The sequence below is a fragment of the Cebus imitator genome, unplaced genomic scaffold (assembly GCF_001604975.1).
Source record: "Cebus imitator isolate Cc_AM_T3 unplaced genomic scaffold, Cebus_imitator-1.0 Scaffold562, whole genome shotgun sequence".
Lineage (NCBI taxonomy): Eukaryota > Metazoa > Chordata > Mammalia > Primates > Cebidae > Cebus > Cebus imitator.
In genome coordinates, this window is record NW_016107877.1 from 356,797 (window position 1) to 369,658 (window position 12,862).

The 12,862-nt window shown below is 37.8% G+C and overlaps 1 pseudogene; it reads left to right on the forward strand.

Moving 5' to 3' along the window:
* LOC108294089 overlaps nucleotides 1–7,065 on the forward strand; it is a 137,310-nt pseudogene extending 130,245 nt beyond the window's left edge.
* The last annotated feature ends 5,797 nt before the right edge of the window (nucleotides 7,066–12,862 follow it).

Consider the following 12,862-nt stretch of genomic DNA (forward strand, 5'->3'; position numbering starts at 1 on the left):
AACCTCCGCCTACTGGGTTCAAGCGATTCTCCTGCCTCAGCCTCCCGAGTAGCTGGGACTATAGGCACACACTGTCACACCCTGCTAATTTTTATATTTTTAGTAGAGATGGGGTTTCACTATGTTGGCCAGGATTGTGCAAAGTCTTTTTTATCATACAAGGTAACTTTCACAGGTCCCAGGAATCAAGACCCAGATCATTTGTTCGGAGTCATTATTCAGCTTACCACCATGATAAACACATGACTTAAATAGCCAGATGGTGGCTTGAAATTCTAGTTCTAAACTGGGAATAAGATAGAGGTAATTACACTAATAATTGCCAACTTTCTAAAATCTGAATGCATGAGAAATACAGATAAGTAAAGCAAAAGACAGCTATGACTACCTTTAACCTTAAGTCATCACATACATACTTCCTTATCTTGAGAATAGAAAAATAGACACTGGCTATCTCTTCCATTATTCCTAATGTCAAAAAAGAAATATTTGCAACAGGTTTGCTGTCACCAGTTGTAATTACTAATATAATTAAGGTTACAACCATTTCTTCCTCTTTTTTGTTCTCCAAGATCAGAAATCCTATGATTACTATTTGGGCTCTCACAATCCACTATTTATGTCTTCCTCAGCAATAAAGGGGGAGAATGAAAGGACAGGTAGGTCCAATTTCACTTCCTCTTTAACTGAATTTTTTTGTGTATGTGACAGAGTCTCACTCGTTGCCCAGGCTGGAGTGCCGTGGCACGGTCTCGGCTCACTGCAACCTCCACCTTCCAGGTTCAAGCAATTCTCCTGCCTCAGCCTCCCAAGCAGCTGGAATTACAGGTGCCTGCCACCACACCTGGCTAATTTTTTGTATTATTAGTAGAGACAGTGTTTCACCATGTTGGCCAGGATGGTCTCGAACTCCTCACCTTGTGATCCACCCCATCTCAGCCTCCCAAAGAGCTGGGATTGCAGGCGTGAGCCACCACTCCCTGCCATAAACTGGAATATTATATGATAGTTTTACTTATTTGTCACTCACTCCCATTTTAAAACATTTTTATTAAATGTGAGTGATAGACTGTAGTTAAAATTCTGCTTTTTATTTCTGCCTGTGCTATGTAAATCAAATTAATGATGGACAGTCAGCTGAATAGTTAGAAGAAAACAGATTTTGTGGAACATTCAAGAATTTCTTGCTTTTTGCAAACAGTGCAGAAGAATGATAAAAAATAAACACTGTTGCATACCCCGTAAACTCAGTATGTACTTGAAGTGATAAGTTGTCCCTACCAACTATTCTTGATTCATACTCAGGGGTGCTGAGAGATCCAACTTTCCTCAGTCTGATTTTACAAATTTTCAGGAGAAAAACGTAGGGGCAGTTATTGCTATATGTTGAAAACTATAATTGGAACCTTCATTATCTGATCCCCAGCCCCCATCACAACTTAATAATATATAAAAGAGATGAATCGTTGAACAGAAGACTTCTAAGACCTTTCTAAACTGTAAGTTTTATAATTATCTGTTTTTATGTTTGTTGACAAAAACAAAACAAGAGAAGAGAAACAGTGATGAGCACACATTTCTCCTTTGTGTGTGAGCCATTTGCCTTTGTTATGGCTTGGAATGGTCACTCTTGGAGACAGATCCAGCCTCAAGTGTCACATTTTTGACACTGTCTCTACACTTTCAGTTGAGATGATTGTCATTGACAGAGTGACTTACCTGGGAAACACACCAGTTCCCAGAACCGTAATTCTAAATTCTGCCAGACCGGCTTGCAGTCTCTAAATTCCAAGGGACCTTTTGTAAGGTGAGAAACCCTCTCTCCTAGAGGTTTGTTTACTTTGTAGTCAGTGAAGGTAAGGCAATCCTTTGTGAATAGTTTGCTTGGAATTTAAATGTATAGTATTGCTGATAGAGTGCTGAAAATTCATCACATGGTGTACTTAGCATTTTCTTTCTCTAAGGATATGGAATGGCGGTGTCCCCTCCCAGCTGTCCCTCCCAGTTATTCTGGCTATGAGAAGAGTGTCCCTATGATGACTCAGCCCAAGTCCTGCTGCCCTCTGCTGCCATCCAGAAACTGGCTCACAAGGGCTCCCTTACCACGGGTTTGTTTGGAGGGCTTACTTCCAAAACAAAGATTAAAATGCCTTTTCTCTTTAATAGTCTCACTGAACACTATTGCTTGTTAATGTTCAGACACTAATAGCACTGGAAAGAGTCGTTGCTTGTGTCAACTCATCAAGTAGTCTAAACAAGCCTGTTGGAGGCTGGCCAGTTCTGGCCAGTCATTGACCACAGACATGATCTAGAAGGCTATTGCAGCTTGTGGAAGTGAGAGGTAGCTCTGCTTCCTGTCTAGCCCACTTCCCAGGGATTGTCCCCAGAACCACTGGACTTTGAGGCAAGGAGGGGCTTGATACTCAACTATAGACTTCAGATATACCTTATTTTTTAGCACCAAAATTGAGATGTGTGTAAAAGTTTCAGAAAGGCCAGAACTGAGAGGATTATCCCAAATGATGCTTGGCAGCTGGAAGTTTATAATTCAATTATGTGGTTAGAAGGTGATGATAGTTTTTGTCTTCTTTGTGTTTTTGATGAGTGGGTGGATTTGTGAGAGTTCTCTGTTTTCGATCATCCTGGTGCTTGTTCAGGGATATCTCTGGTCCTCTTTGGATTTGCCACATTTATCTCAGCCGCATATTTAACGTACAAAAAGAGTTTTATAATTATTTCACATCCCTCAATAAGAAAGGTGAAGAAAAACCTTCAAATGTGCCTTTCTTGCAATAGTAAAGAAAGAAACTAAAAGAAAGTAAAAGATTATATCGGGAAATGTTTGCAGAGTTGTGTTTGCTTTCAACTCTGGAGTATTCCTCAGAGCAGGGAAAATGTGGTTATATGTGTTACATTGCATCTGAGATCTAACTCTTGTCTCATTTTTTATTTACAAACCTGTTAATAATCATTCACTCTGTGCCAGGAACCATGCAGATGCCAGAGATTCAAAGATGAGACAACCTGGTCCTTCCCTCTCTGGAGCACACACATTTGAAATGAAACAGTTGCTTTCTATGATGGAGGGATGTAGGCAGTATGAAAGAGAACACCTAGGAGAGCCTGGGATGACTTGATTAAGAAAATTCTATTTGAACTGAAACGTGAAGGACTACGGGGATTTGTTGGACCAAAAAAAAAAGGGGGGGGAATGGAAAAAGGGGAAGTGAGGCTGCAGCCAAAGCTGCAGAGGCGCTAGAGCAGGGGTTGGCATGGTGACCCAGGGAAATCCAGGTCCTCTTCACTCCTGCCCTCACATAAAGGACAGGGGCTTGGAAGGAGGTAAGGCTAGATAGACAAGCAGGGTTCATTCGAGTCATTCAGTGCTTTGTAAGCCACATTTAGATTTTATTCTTCATATAATGGTGAATGACTGAAAAGTTCCAAACAGAGAAGCGACATGATCAGATTTGCAGCTGAATACAAAATCACAATGAGAACCTGAATGCATCTACAATGGGATCCACTTGTTATCGGGCATCTCTATACTGATTAGGGCATAGAGAAAAAACTACCTGCCTCTCCATCTGCCTTTCTTTCTCACTCATGATCCATTATGGATTTAAGAGGTTTTTCAAATCTTACTTCTAGGTTTATGCAAGCCATGGAGAAGTTTATTGAGGCTTCCCAACATTTTGTCTTTCTGTCGGTCTCACTAATTCTTTTTTCTCTTCCCCAGCATCCTATAATGCCTTGCAATTTTTGAGCACTCGGTGACTTAAGGCTTTTTAAAACATATTCAAACATAAAGCTGTGATAATTAAAATAACATGACATTAATACAAGAAGAGAAAGAGATCAATGGAAGATATAGTTGATTCAGAATCAGTGTAAAAACTTAGTAAGTTTTACACTTAATATGTGTAAAAACATAAGAAATAAATCACCACAAATTAATATTTAATAAGAAATCATAATACAAATTATTAAGGAATAATGAAGTTCAATTTCATTAGTAATCAAAAAGTACTAATTAAAGCAAAAATAAGATATAAGGTACTGACTATTAAGCAAGCAAAATTAAATGTAATGTCCATGAAGCATAGATGAGAAAGATATTGTCTTACTCAATGAAAGGATGCAACCTTTCTGGAAAGGCTTTAATGTATTAAGATTTGTAAAAAATGTCTATATCCAGGCCTGATGTGGTGGCTTACGCCTGTAATCCCAGCACTTTGGGAAGCCGAGGCAGGCAGATCACTTGAGGTCAGGAGTTCGACACCAACATGGCCAACATGGTGAAACCCCGTCTCTACTAAATACAAAAATCAGTCGGGTGTGGTGGTGAATGCATGTAATCCCAGCTACTTGGGAGGCTGAGTAGGGAAGAATTGTTTGAACCCAGGAGGTGGAGGTTGCAGTGAGCCAAGATCGTGCTGCTACACTTCAGCCTGGGTGACAAAGTGAGACTCTGACTCAAAAAAGAAAAAAATATTTATGTCTTTGAACTTGTGATTTCATGGAAAAGTTTCAGGAAAAATTCTAAGAAAAAAAGTGGAAAATTTGACAAAAATTTGTGCACAAAGATGTTCATTGCAGCATTATTTATAACATCACACATTTTAAGGACAGGTAGGTTATAAAATTAATGATACCAATAGTCACTCTTTTCCAAAGAGATGAATAGTTACTGAAATTCTACTATGAGCCAGTAATTTATTTAATTATCTCATATACGTTTCCCATGCAGCAAACAAATTAGGGAACTGAGACTGAGGGTTTTGGCAAGTTGCCCAAGATCACACAATTTTGGTGCTGACCCAGGTCTGACATCAAAGCCTTGTTCAGTTCACTATACCTCACTATCTCTATTTATAACTGTGTGTCAATTGTTTGCTTAAAAAATTTCTGTAAGAGGCATGGTGGCTCATGCCTATAAATTTCTATAAGAGGCATGGTGGCTCATGCCTGTAAACCCAGCACTTTGGGAGGCCTAGGTGGGCAGATCACCTGAGGTCAGGAGTTCAAGACCAGCCTGGCCAGCATAGTGAAACTCCATCTCTACTAAAATACAAAAATTAGCCAGGCATGGTGGTGCACGCCTATAGTCCCAGCTACTCAGGAGGCTGAGGAAGGAGAATTGCTTGAACCCAGGAGGTGAAGGTTACAGTGAGTGGAGATTTCACCAATGCACTCTAGCCTGGGTGGCAGAGCAAGACTCCATCTCAAAAAAAAAAAAAAAAAAAAAATCTATAAGCTGTGTCTCTGTTCTGTTTTTCCATTCTCGCAGAAAACAAGAGTTCTGCTTTCATATTTGTGCAGTGTGAGTGAGGGTGCTAATGCCTACAGTTTAAACAGTCAATGAATTCATCTGCAATTCATTCATTTCCCAAGAAAAAATAGTTTGCCATAGAATGCAATGTTCCTCCTGGGAATCTCCTCTCTTACTCTTGGAGCAAATCCAGGGGAGACAAGCACTCAAAACACTGACAACATCACAGATAGGATCTGTAGTAAATATTAGCTAGTCCATTTACGTATAATATTTACAGTTATTTAAAGGGCTACCTCTTCTAATGGATAGCCAGTTTTTCTGATTTAAGGAAGTACAGTATTGTCAGTGCATTGAAAATAGAGAGAACACTGTCTAGTGGCAGAAGCAGAAGACTACAGTTATTTCCCAACATTCAGTAGCTTGACTCAGTCTTTAAGGAGGCACTGGTTGGCTTAGGTATTTGTAAAAATGGAAAGCGTAAGTGGAAAAAACAATCATCAGCATCACAGTTTCAAATACTCATTAGCCCATACTTGCAAATTGCCAAGAAACACATTGCAGGAACACCAAATGGTAGCAGTCAACTAAAGAGTCATAAAATAAATATCATTCGTTTGCCTCCTACTTACATTTTCTTACTTTGAAGATGTTTGGCACATTGGTTTAATTATTATACCATGTAATGTACAATTCTGCTATTTTTAGATACAACCATTGGCTAGCTTCAGCTGTGAACTTCTAAATAGTGGCAAGCAGAAAAGTCAGAGAAAAATCTCTTCTTTCTTGCTCTCTCCCTCTTTATCTACCCCTTCCCTTTTTTCTTTCCCTCTATAAAGAACGCAACTGTATATTTTATTAAACCCAAGAAAATGTTGCTTATTAGACTCACCAATATAGTAGAGAAAGAAAAGTATACCAATTAAATAACACAAAATTTTTTGTTGTTTGTTTTTGTTTTTTATTGAGATAGAGTCTTGCTCTGTAGCCCAGATTAGAGTGCAGTGGTGTGATCTCAACTCACTGCAACCTCTGCCTCCTAGGTCCCAGTTCAAGCAATTCTCCTGCCTCAGCCTTCTGAGTAGTTGGGATTACAGGCACGTGCCACAATGCCCAGCTAATTTTTGTATTTTTAATAGAGATGGGGTTTCACCATGTTGACCAGGCTGGTGTTGAACTCCTGATCTCATGATTCACCCACCTTGTCCTCCCAAAGTGCTAGGATTACAGGTGTGAGCCACACGCCTAGCCCACAAAACTTGTTTTCAACACAGAATTTTTATTTTGTACTTAGCGAAATAATTCCTTGTTTTCGCTCAGGCCTGTGGCGCAGGAAGGATTGGCAAGTGTCATGGACTTCGTACTGCTAGGGAGCCCCGTAGTCACTGACAAGACCAGAAATGTCATGATAAACAGTATAAGAAAACTCATTTGGGCACAGCCTTGAAGGCCAATCCTTTTGGAGGTGCTTCTCATGCAAAAAGAATGATGCTGGAAAAAGTAGGAGTTGAAGCCAAGCAGCCAGATTCTGCCATCAGGAAGTGTGTCAGGGTCCAGCTGATCAAGAATGGCAAGAAAATCACAGCCTTTGTACCCAATGATGGTTGCTTGAACTTTATTGAGGAAAATGATGAAGTTCTGGTTGCTGGATTTGTTCACAAAGGTCATGCTGCTGTTGATATTCCTGGAGTCCGCTTTAAGGTTGTTAAAGTAGCCAATGTCTCTCTTTTGGGCTTTAAAAAGGCACGAAGGAAAGACCAAGATCAAAAATTTCAATGGTGAAAACATTGTAGTAATGAATTTTCATATGCCAAAAAAAAAAAAAAAGAATTCCTTTAAGCTTACTGAGACATAGATATTTCCTTATCGTATATCACTCTTGTACATAGGAAAAAGGGGGAATACAAAAAAAAATAGATTAAGCTATTCCTAAAGCAATTTTATTTGTAACTTAACTCTTCCTAGTCATATTTGATTCAGATTTAATTGACAAACAATAATCGTGCATATATATGAAGTACATGTGATATTTTGATACATGTATACAATGAGTAATGATCAGTTTGGGGTAATTAGCCTATCCATCAGCCCAAACATTTGTCATTACTTTGTATTAGGACCAATTAGAATCCTCTCTTTTACCTATTTTGAAATACACCTTATTGGTAACTATAGTCACCCTGCTGTTCTAAAACACCAGAACTTATTGTTCCTACCTAACTACCTAAGGTATAACTTCCTACCTAACTATAATATTAGTACCTGTTAACTAATCTCTTTCTCAATTCCCCACGCCTTCCTACCCTTCTCAACCTTTGGTAACGACTATTATATTCTCTACTCTCTACTATTTTTTTTCTTTTATCTAGAAGGAGTCTCGCTCTGTCCCCCAGACTGGAGTGCAGTAGTAGCATTATCTTGGCTCACTGCAACCTCTGCCTTCCGGGTTCCAGCTATTATCCTGCCTCAGCCTCCCAAGCAGCTGGGACTACAGGCACCTGCCACCACGCCAGTCTAAGTTTTGTATTTTTTAGTAGAGGCAGGATTTCACCATATTGGCCAGGCTGGCCTCAGACTCTTGACTTTGTGATCCACCTGCCTCAGCCTCCCGAAGTGCTGGGATTACAGGTGTGAACCACCGCGCCTGGCCTTGTACTCTCTACTTTTATGAGATAAACTTTTTAATCTCCCATATATGAGTGACAACACGTGGCATTTGTCTTTTTGATCTTAGCTTATTTCACTTGCCATAATGTCTTCCAATCTCACCCATATTGGTACAAATGACAGGATTTCATTCTTTTTATAGTTGAATAATCCATTGTGTATATATACCATATTTTCTTTATCCATTCATCCAGTGGTGGACACGTAGGTTGATTCCATATCTTGACTAATGTGAATAGTGCTGTAATTAATATGGGAGTGCAGATATCTCTTCAATATACTAACTTCCTTTCTTTTGGATAAATAGTAGTGGGATTGCTGGATCATATGGTAGTTCTATTTTTATTTTTTTGAGGAAACTTCATACTGTTTTCCATAATGGCTGTACGAATTTACATTCCCACCAACAGTGTATAAGAATTCCTCTTTCTTTGAATCCTTACCAACATTGGTCATTTATTGTGTTTTTGATAATAGCAATATTAAACAGGATGAAAAGATTTCTCATGGTGGTTTTGATTTGCATGTCTCTGATGATTAATGATGTTGAGCATTTTTTGATATGTCTATTGGCCAATAGACAAATGAAAAAATGGTCTTTTTTGAGAAATATCTATTCAGATCATTTGCCAATTTTAAAATAGATTTTTATTAGGAAGTTTCCTCAAAAAACTAAAAATAGGACTACCATATTATTTTCGAATCGGTAAAAATGATTTGAATAGATATTTCTCAAATATATAGGTGTATTTCTTTGTTGTTGAGTTGTTTAAAGTCCTTGTATATTCTGGATATTAATCTGCTGTTGGATGGATAGTTTGCAGATAATTTACCCAATTCTGTAGGTTGTCTCTGCACTCTGTTAATTGTTTCCTTTGCTGTGCAGAAACTTTTTAGTTTGATGTAACCCCATTTTCCTATTTTTTTTTTTTTTTGGCCTGCACTTTTGAGGTCTTATCCAGAAAAATCTTGCCTAAACCAATGTCCTGAATCATTTTGCCCTATATTTTCTTCTAGTACTTTTATAGTTTCAAGCCTTACATTGAAGTCTTTAATATATTTTGGGTTGATTTTTGTATATGGTAAAAAATAGGGGTCTAGTTTCCTTCTTTGCGTAAGAAGATCCAGTTTTCCCAGCAACATTTATTGAAGAGGTTGTTTTTAACCACATTGTGTATTCTTTACACCTTTGTCAAAAATCAGTTGGCTGAAAATATATGGATTTATTTATGAGTTCTCTATTTTGTTCCCTTGGTCTATGTGTCTGTTTTGGTTACTGCAGCTTCATGGTACATTTTGAAGTCAGACTGTTGCCTCCAGTTTTGTTCTTTTTGTTCAGATCAGCTTTGGCTATTTAGGGTCTATTTGGTTCTGCATAAATTTTAAGTTTGCTTTTTCTATTTCAGTGAAGAACGTCATTGAATAGCATTAAATCCATAGATCATTTTGAGTAGTGTCAACATTTTAGCAATATTTATTCTTTCACTCCATGAACATGGATATATTTCCATTGTGTGTGTGTGTGTGTGTGTGTGTGTGTGCATGTGCATTCTCTATTTCCTTCACTACTGTTTTATAGTTTTCATTGTAGAGATCTTTCATCTTTCCTTGGTTAAAATCATTCCTAGGAATTGTTTTTTGTAGCTACCGTAAATAGGATTGTTTTCTTGATTTCTTTTTCAGATTGTTTGCTATTGGTATATAGGAACACTACTAAATTTGTATGTTGATTTTGCATCCGGCAACTTTTCTGACTCTATCAGTTCTAACAGTTTTTGGGTGGAGTCTTTAAGTTTTTCTAAATATAAGATCTTGTTGTGTGCAAACAGGGACAACCTGACTTCCTCCTTTGCAAATTGGATGTCTTTAATTTCTTTCTCTTGCTTAATTGCTTTGGCTAGGACTTTCAGTATTATGTTGAGTAACAGTGGTGAAAGTGGGCATCCTAATCTTGTTCCATATCTTAGAAGAAAGTCTTTCAAATTTCCCCCATTTGGTATGATGTTAATGTGGGTTTGTCATATATGGCTTCATTGTTACATTTGCTGATGAGAAGGTGTGTTCTGCAGCTGTGGGGTGAAATGTTCTATAAATGTTAGGCCCATTTAGTCTAGAGTTTGGTTTCTGTGTTAATTTTCTGATTGAATAATCTGTCCACTGCTGAATGTAAAATGCTGAGGTACCTTACTATGAATATATGGCAGGCCTGCTGGGCGCGGTGGCTCAAGCCTGTAATCCCAGCACTTTGGGAGGCCGAGGCGGGTGGAACACGAGGTCAAGAGATCGAGACTATCCTGGTCAACATGGTGAAACCCCGTCTCTACTAAAAATACAAAACATTACAAAACATTAGCTGGGCATGGTGGTGCGTGCCTGTAATCCCAGCTACTCAGGAGGTTGAGGCAGGAGAATTGCCTGAACCCAGGAGGCGGAGGTTGCGGTGAGCCGAGATCACGCCATTGCACTCCAGCCTGGGTAACAATAGTGAAACTCCGTCTCAAAAAAAAAAAAAAAAATGAATATATGGCAGGCTATCTTTCTCTTTTGATCTACTAATAGTTGCTTTATAAATTTGGATACTTTAGTGTTTGGGTGCATACATATTTATAATCATTATATCCTCTTGCTGAAGACTTCTTTACCATTATGTAATTATCTTCTTTGTCTCTTTTTACAGTATTTATTTATTTATTTATTTTTGAGACAGGGTCTTTCTCTGTTACCCAGGCTGGAGTGCAGTGGCATGATCTCAGTTCACTACACCTCTGCCTCCCAGGTTCAAGCGATTTTCCTGCCTCAGCCTCCTGAGTAGCTGGGACTACAGATACACACCACTGTGCCCGGCTAATTTTTTGTATTTTTAGTAAAGATAGGGCTTTACTGTGTGAACCAGGATAGTCTCGAACTCCTGACCTTGTTATCTGGTTGTCTTGTCCTCCCAAAGTGCTGGGATTACAGGCATGAGCCACCACACCCAGCCACTTTTTCCAGTTTTTGACTTAAAGTCTGTTTTACCTGATGCAAGTATAGCTATTCCTGTTCTCTTTTGATTTCCATTTTCATGAAATATTTTTTCCATCCTTTCATTTTTAGTCTGTGTGTTTCCTTATGGGTAAGGTAACTCTTTTGCAGGTAGCATGGAGTTGGGTCATGTTTTTTTCATTCATTCAGCCACTCTAGATTTTTTCATTGAAAATTTAATCAATTTTTACATTCAAGCTAATTACCCATAGGTATGAACTCAGTCCTATCATCTTGTTAGTTGTCTCTAGTTGTTTTGTTGATTCTTTGTTCCTTTCTCCCTCTCTTGCTTTCTTTCTTTATGGTTTGATATCTTTGTTAGTGGCATGCTTTGGTTATTTTCTTTTTCATGTATCAGTTTTAGCCTTATTTTTGCTTTGTAGTTACCCTGAGGCTTACATAAAGTATCTTATGCTTATAACAGGTGAATTTAAGCTGATAATAGCTAAACATACCATAATACAAGCTGATAATAGCTAGTTAATTTTGATTGCATACACACTCTACTTTTACTCACCCTCCTCCCATGTTTTATGTTGTTAATGTTATACTTTATATTTTTTAAATATGTATCCCTTAGAAAATTACTGTTAACTTTAGTTATTTTTAATAGTTTTACATTTTGACCTTTATACTAGAGATATAATTGATTTAACCACCATTGTTACAGTATCAGAGTATTTTGAATTTGAGTGAGTTTTATAATTTCACATATTTTTGTGACTCATTAGTATCCTGTTCCGATTGGAGAGCTTCCTTTAGCATATTTTGTAATACAGGTCCTGTGGTGATAAACTCTCTCAGCTTTTGTCTGAGAAAGTCTTTTTCACATCTTTATTTTTGAAAGACAGTATTCTGGGTATATTTTGAAAGACATATATTCTGGTTGAAGGCTTTTTCTTTCAGGATTTTGAATATATACTGCTACTCCCTACTACATTGCAAGGCTTCTGCTGAGAAGGATGTGGATAGTCTTATGAGGGTTCCCTATATGTGACAATTTTCTCTTTCATCTTTCAATATGCCCTCTTTGTCTTTAACTTTTGACAATTTGAGTATGATATATAGTGGTGTGAGTCTCTGGGATCTTATTTGCTGTGCTTTAAGCTTCCTAAATGTGGTTTCCGAATTCTTCATCAAACATGGGAAGTTTTCTGCCATTATTTCTTTTCGAATGTATTTTCTGTCCTTTCCTCTCTTTCTCTTCCTTCTGGCATCTCAATACTGTGTAAGTTATTCCATATGATGATGTCTCATATGTCTCTAGAACTATATTCACATTTTTCCAGTTCTTTTTTTCTCTTCAGAATGGGTGATTTCTAGTGATATATCTTAAAGTAATGATCCTTTCTTCTGCTTGATCTAGACTTATTGGACTCCTTGGCCAACTTTTTCAGTTTAGCTATAGCATTTTTCAGTTTAGCTATAGCATTCTTGTTTTCTTTTGGCATATTTTATACCTTGTTTTTGTTGAAGTCTTCAGCTTATTCTCACATTGCTGACTTGAACTCCATGAGCATCTTTGACTACTATCTTTAATTTCCTGTCAGGTAAATCACAAAATTTCATTTCATTTGAGTCAGTTTCTGGAGGTTTATTTTATTCTTTTGTTTGGCATATATTCCCCTGTTTCTTCATTTTTCTTAATTCTCTGTGTTAGTTTCTGTACATTAAATAAGATAACTACCTTTCTTCATCTTGTTAGACTGGACTCGTTTAGAAGGTTTTCACTGATCTCTCTAGCCAAAGATTTTAAGGTGCCTCTCAAATCTGTTTGTCCAGGGTGCTATCTCTGTTTTTGGTGGCTTTCTAGAGCTTAGGATATGCCAAGTCTTCAGTACCCTAAGACTGGTATGATAGACGCCAGTAATTTTAGATGCAGCTGAAAAGGCTGGAGTGTCG